Source organism: Bombus pyrosoma, linkage group LG11 (genome assembly GCF_014825855.1).
Source record: "Bombus pyrosoma isolate SC7728 linkage group LG11, ASM1482585v1, whole genome shotgun sequence".
Taxonomy (NCBI): domain Eukaryota; kingdom Metazoa; phylum Arthropoda; class Insecta; order Hymenoptera; family Apidae; genus Bombus; species Bombus pyrosoma.
The window spans coordinates 16,208,834-16,215,510 of NC_057780.1; positions in this window are offsets into that span (position 1 = coordinate 16,208,834).

Consider the following 6,677-nt stretch of genomic DNA (forward strand, 5'->3'; position numbering starts at 1 on the left):
CGACTTATAGACAAGAGTGCATCATCTCCCGCGTTGTACTCCATTGCACGTATTTTCATCGATCAATGTTCCTATCTCCCAAGTTTCACGAATAAAAATGTTTATTTTAAAAACACGAGTACGAAAATGGACTCGCGCTTCTCTTTAGCGAACAGTATCACCCCGATATTGGTATTCAATTTGCTCGCGAATTGTTGAGAGTTAGGCAGCCTATTCGTCGAACGTTTCTGCTTTCGTCACCCTTCCCCGGTTCTTTCAGCGGACGCGTAATACGCAAAAGTCTCCTGGGTCGGTCTGACGTCACTCGTTGCAAATCCTGATGGGGTGCGGTGAACCCCGCCCCGCCTCTATCGGCCCTCTATGCAAGACGCGTAAGTATTAAGTATATGTGGTGTAGTGTACGGGGTGACAGATTATTACGGTGCACATACTGCTCGTCGCGGTCTTTTGTGCTTGGATTATAATACCCTGGACCTGTTTCGAGCACGAACCGACCTCCCCCCTATTGTTCCCCGACGCGAATCGCATTTTTCGTCCCCTCTTCGATCCTTCATTTAGTTTTCGCAGCCTGTTCCGCAAAGTGCCATGGACAATAGTGCAATCGTAAATCTAACGTTATGGCTCGGAAACTGACTGTACCGCTCGTAAAATTTTCCTGGTCCATCCTCGTTTCCACTTTACTCTATCATCTTACCATGTTCATCTCTTCCGATTCTGTTTGACTCTCAATTGTCCTAGTAATTCTCAAATATCCTCGAATGATTCATGATCATCATAGTTTAAATTATATTACGTTTGAGTTTAGATACTTAATTTTGAGGCACGTAATTTTACTTTCTACATATTTTATATTTTACAAGATAAACGCTAGCAAACATTTGAATGTTTCCACATTTGCTACACTATGAAAGGGCTAAAACGACGTACTCTAGTACTGTTGCGTAGGGCACCTACCTAATGATACCAATTGTAAGTTAACCACATAATTTATTTCACAATTATATAATCGTAAGCGGAGGGACAAGGATGTGTGCTAACAGGAGGACGAAATCACGCCGCGCGATGGAGCAAACAGTACTAACAAAAGTGATAACGTGTCACGAAGGAGAAAGAAGCCTTTGTTGTTTTCGTGGCGTACACCACGGGGACGTGTGGCGACCATGGTACCCGTAGGCCGTAGGTGTGTGGTATACTTCCGGTCACGAGGTGGTTCAACAGGTCAGACCAAGGGGGAGCCAGATGGAACCACTTCCGCCCTTGCTTCTGCCACAACGCTGCAAGTAGTACTCCCTTTCCATCCTTTTCTAAGCATACTCAGCGTATGAGCACTGTCTCCTACTTTCTTATCCTATTCTCTTTCTCTCAGATTGTGTACGGCTTGTGTACAAACAGATTGAGGCAAGAAGATAAATCTAGAAATTAGAGAAGAGATTGCTGTCGATATAAACAAGCCTTCATGAAAGGTTCATCCATATTAATCTTGACAGATCGATCTTGATCGGTTACTCGATATCTTTATTATCTATGTTATCGAGATTGTCTAAATTTCTATGACAGATGTCTAGGTTCTTTTTCAGATAGCGCACGATGTCTTGTACGTGTTCATTTTACGTTTCGGTTTATTACGCATGTAGAAAAGTTCCTTGGCATTCTAAGTCCTTAAGTCGACTAAAGAGAAAAATGATCGGTGATATATTTCGGAGGTGAGAATTTATAATATTTCGAAATGTAAACGAATTACATTACCATACTATTGACTCTTTAACTTTTGAGTAATTTTCCAATTCTCTCACGCAATTGTCACCTGAAAAACACGCGTCGAATTCCTGCGACCCACAGGTCTTGACGTGGCGGTTCGGTCGATAGGCGCGGAACACGTGAATCCGTCACGCGACTCCCTTCGTTCCTTTCTTCGTTCGCCGCTCTTTCATTCATACGTGCTGCCATATAGAAGACCGTTTCATGTATGCACGTACAGGAAAGGGAACGGGCAAAGGCCGAAAGATAGAGAAAGAAAGAGAAAGACCGTGACGCATCGGCACATGCGCCCGTTGCACTGGTATGCGTACTTAGGCCGGACTCAATGAACTGCTGACGCTTAAGGTATACTACACGACGTGGTCTAGTAATAGGCACATGTGTGTACCATTAGAGGTAAGCGTGTGTACGGGATCTTGCACGCTATGATTGGTAGTTTGCGGTCATTCTCTACGGTTCTTCACCGAGACCAGCCATTTACGCAGTCCTAACACTTTATCGGTTCGTTAATCCTGCAGATCGATCGATCGATCCGGTGGGTTATACCTAACCGACGCAAGTAACCGGTGATTTCCTTAATTCTACCACACTCCAAGCTTGCTTACTTCTTTTTTCCACCTTTCTGTTTCAATGTCGTCCATCTGCTTGTTTATTCCGGTTCTCCTTTGGAGAACTTAATTTCTGTTTGATTGCAGCATCTGCCGCGTGGAAATGAAGGTAAAAAGAAGCGGATGAGAAAGAAGGGGCGAGGAATCATTCTAAATCATCGAAGGGGTTGAAGAAGCGCTAGAGATAGAAATAAGTATGTTACAAATAGGTCTGAATACGAGTGGAAGAAAATTCTCGACATCTTGTTTGTACGTTCGAAAAAAAGAAATTATGTTTTTAAATTGATTTAGGTCTGACCGTTAAGTATCTTAACTTTTTGTACTTCACTGACCGCCATTGTAATAACGTTGATCGTGCGAAAAATTCTTTGTTGTCACGCCAGTAACGATCTTGTCAATCCATATTTGTATAAATATTTCCCCTTATTTTCGAATCCGAACCCTATGTTTTATAAACTTTCGCCATAAGCGCGTGCTGTTGTTTGATGGAATCATGCAAGTTTTAAGCGCATTTCGTTCAGAACGAAGATCGCGTTTCACTTGCGTGCACATGGTACAATGTTCCTTTTTCGAGAACGAATAACTTGGCGAAAAAAATGGAAGAATGTGCAATATGGTGGACGCGCGACGATAATTCGATTAATTAACGCGTCTATGTGTGCGAGCTCGGTATGCTCAGGTTTAAATTTCATCGTGTGCTTCGCCAGTGAGTGGCGACATTCGCCCCCACATTGGTTGCGAGCAGGTGAAGCACAAATTAATCGATCTCTTAAGCGACACACACTAATGATCGTAGACACGCCGATTATGTTAATTTAACGCTGCTCGATTGTCTCCTTATTCGATCGTTGGCCCCTGTTACATAAATCGACCAAGGGAGAAACGGGCAGCTTAATTCCAACATATTTCTGTCCCGAACGCGGAAATGCGGGTCTCGCGTTATCCTAAATAATTCTTATCTTCGATGCTTCGGCCGACGTTCAAGCGTTTCTACTATCAGCACTCGTATACATTCGTATTTGCGTAATTAGAATCGTGCGAGGGTTATATACGGGGGAAGATATTTTCGAACTGGAAGAGTGAAAACGAGAAAGACGATAAAAATATCCTGCATTTTGAAAATCATAATCTTGTCTTTAAATGTTATTATATAATTATATAATTATAATTATATAATAATTATAATTATATAATGTCTTGTCTTGTATGCAATGTTATATACGTGCAATTTCCTCGTTTATTATATAATAGTGGTCTTTGTTAGGAAGACTTTACAATGAAACAGGTAGATCCAACGAGATTTCAAGTTCCAGTCGGTGTGACAACAACGTTTTATGACACAAGGGGGTGATGTTGGGGTGGTTTTCTGTTTGCAGGGCTCTTTGAATTTCTCACAGACCAGAAAGTGGTTCCCAAGTGGTTTGTTTACCTCGCAGGCACTCCTCTTAATCCTTCCCTCTGTTTGCTTCGCTATCTTGATTCTTCGCATTTCATGGTCTTGTCGTCACTCCAGTTTTCACGAACCTTTTATTTTATATATTTGTTGCCACCTTTCCTATGTTTCATCTTTAGAAGAAAAACTAAATTCGTACACTCGAGTGACGCTCTATCGGTCATTATTTCAGCTTCAACGAATCTTTTTGTCACGTTCAACATTTTCTCTTTCTATATCTGTACGTTCAAGCGATGATTGTATCAGTTTAAAAGGGTCGTTCGATTTCCATTTCCGCGAAGCGACTCCCCCTGGATTATTTTCGTCCATGTCAATTATCACGGAGGATGAAATCATGTATACGAAACTAGAAACGTTTCGTGACACGAAATACGCGATCGTACTTAGGAGGAGTGGTTGGATTAGTTTATTAGGTGTTTCGTTGGATCAGCGTGATTCACATAATGACGCGTAATCCTCCGTAGAATCGCCTTAATGCCAGTGTGACGTTTCCAGCCGATTGGCGGAGATTTATCGAGGGTCGATTGCTACTTTAAGAGGGGCCAGTTTCAGAAGCCCTGGCGGGCAGAGGCAGTCTCGCGTTCTTCGACTACATTAGAAAGCTTCGTCAGGTCAGTTTAGTCACGATGTCCGAATTAAATTCTCCTTACAGCTGCCGCCCCGCCTGTCAATCCACTCCCAACAAGCGCTATTACTCCGCTACTGAGTGTTTCCTAGCTCTGGATAGTCTTCCTAGAATCATTTTATAATTATCGATGCAAAAATCCCGTTACTTAATCTACGAATAATTTCCATTATAAAATTTTCCTTCACTCCACAATTCTAAATGCCCTTAGTTAATCTTATTACAAATTTGTATTTACATACACGGCGGTAGTAGTCCGTAATTAATCCAATTACACCTAACAATAATCGTTTCCAAGCGTTATCAGCGGATCGAGGAATAGGGCGATAATGATGACATTCGCTGGTAGCGGATATAAAATGGAGCATGTCCGGAGCCACGGCGTTCCGCATTCATTTCGAGTCCACAATGTCCCAGTTTTACGATCACTGGCGTCGCGGGGTCAAGCGTAATATCCAAGACACCCTAGCAGAGTATACAGACGGCCGGGGACCGAGGAACAGTCGGGTTGGGCCTGTTCTCTTGAGTTGGCCGAGTGGTAGGGATACGGCACGCGTGCCACGCGCCCGAACGCTCCCGACCATCCACGGAGACGCACGAACCGACCGATACAAATGATAATAATCTCTCCCGAGTGACCCTGCCGGGCATATTCCCCACCACGCCCCGGACCCAACACGATACGTATCGGGTGTTGCAGCTGCTGTTTCTCCCGTCGCGAGTTCCAGCGGACCTTCTTTCTTTCCTTCTTCCTTCCGCTCCATTCCTTTCCTTCCTTTCTTCCTTGCCTTGCTTCCTTCCTTCGTCTCGCGGCTCTTCCTGCTTACGCACGCGGCCTGATTTCTTGCTCAGGGTCGGGCCAGCTTCCTAAACAAATAACTTGCGCGTTAAACACACGCACCTTCGTCCTGCCTTCGGTCGGTCCAATGGTTCTATTGACCCGGTGGATTTGATCGTTGGGGTTAGGTTGGGTAATTAATTGGTGACGATCAAACTGCCGTTGTTTAGGCACTTATGGCATGTTTATATTTGCAAAAATGCTCGGAACCTACAAAGTATGCGAAAATATGGACATGTACAAGTATTCGTAATACGTAATGCGACTATCTGTCTAGATACCATTTCTTTAGTCGAATTCGTGAAAGCATGAATTTGCATACGTATTTTTTTTTTTTAGAGATATTTAACAGAAGATTTCGTTAATTATTAATTATCAAAGAGTGATAAATCTTCACTAATCTCTTTATTTAACACTTACATTGATTCTTACCTACCTCTTCAAACAGTGATTCAACTGTTACGCGATTGTTATTAACTTCGTCGTTATTATGCCGGGCAGCAAACAAATTACCATTATTATCCCATGATACTTCGGGTAAATTGACCACTGTTTCAGTATTCTTTAACGTAAAATTACCCCTTTAAAATATACTAAATATAGATAAGTTCGTACCAGACAGATTTAATTTTTAACCACTTTTCAGCGTTCCAGCGGGAACCTCTAATTTCACCATCATCGTTTCACCAGACACCATACGGTGTCCAATTATCACGGTAAAAGAAGAGACCACGGTGAATCCAGCTCTTATACCCATTCAACTTGCAATCGGTAGCGTAAAGAATCTTCGAAACCGCCACCTATCAAAACGAAAGATAGTTTCTACATTTTTATAGTTTCCCTCTTTGAAAGTATACAGTATCGTTCACTCGTGAAACTCTAAACTGCACGATGCGAAACTTACGAAATTATTATTATAATACACTAACGATAGTTAAAAAAAAAAAAAAAAGAAGAAACGGGAAGAAAGGAGGACAAGGAAAAAGAAAATAACAATGCTCGTGGCCACTTGAGAGAAGCCAGCGCAGGAAAAACGGCGATTTGCATCTGACTGCGCGTTACCTGCGGGGGAAACGGTCGTGAAAGAATTGGTTTGTACGGAAGAAGAGCAGCATCTGTTCTGCTCGCTTTTCTTTTCGTTAGAATGAGCCAACTGAGGAAAACGAGACAGAGGTATGGTATTGATGGAAAGAAACAGAGAGAGAGTTTACACAGAGACGGATGCAAGAAACCGAAGGAGTCTGCTGTACTTAAAACGAAACCGTACCTCATGATGAACGACAAAGGGAGGAGTAGGGATACGAAGGAGCATCGATACTCGACCTTCGAGAGGATATTTTTTATTCTCCTCTTCTTTCCCTTCTCTTTCTTTTTAGTCGAAAAGCAGCTGGTTAC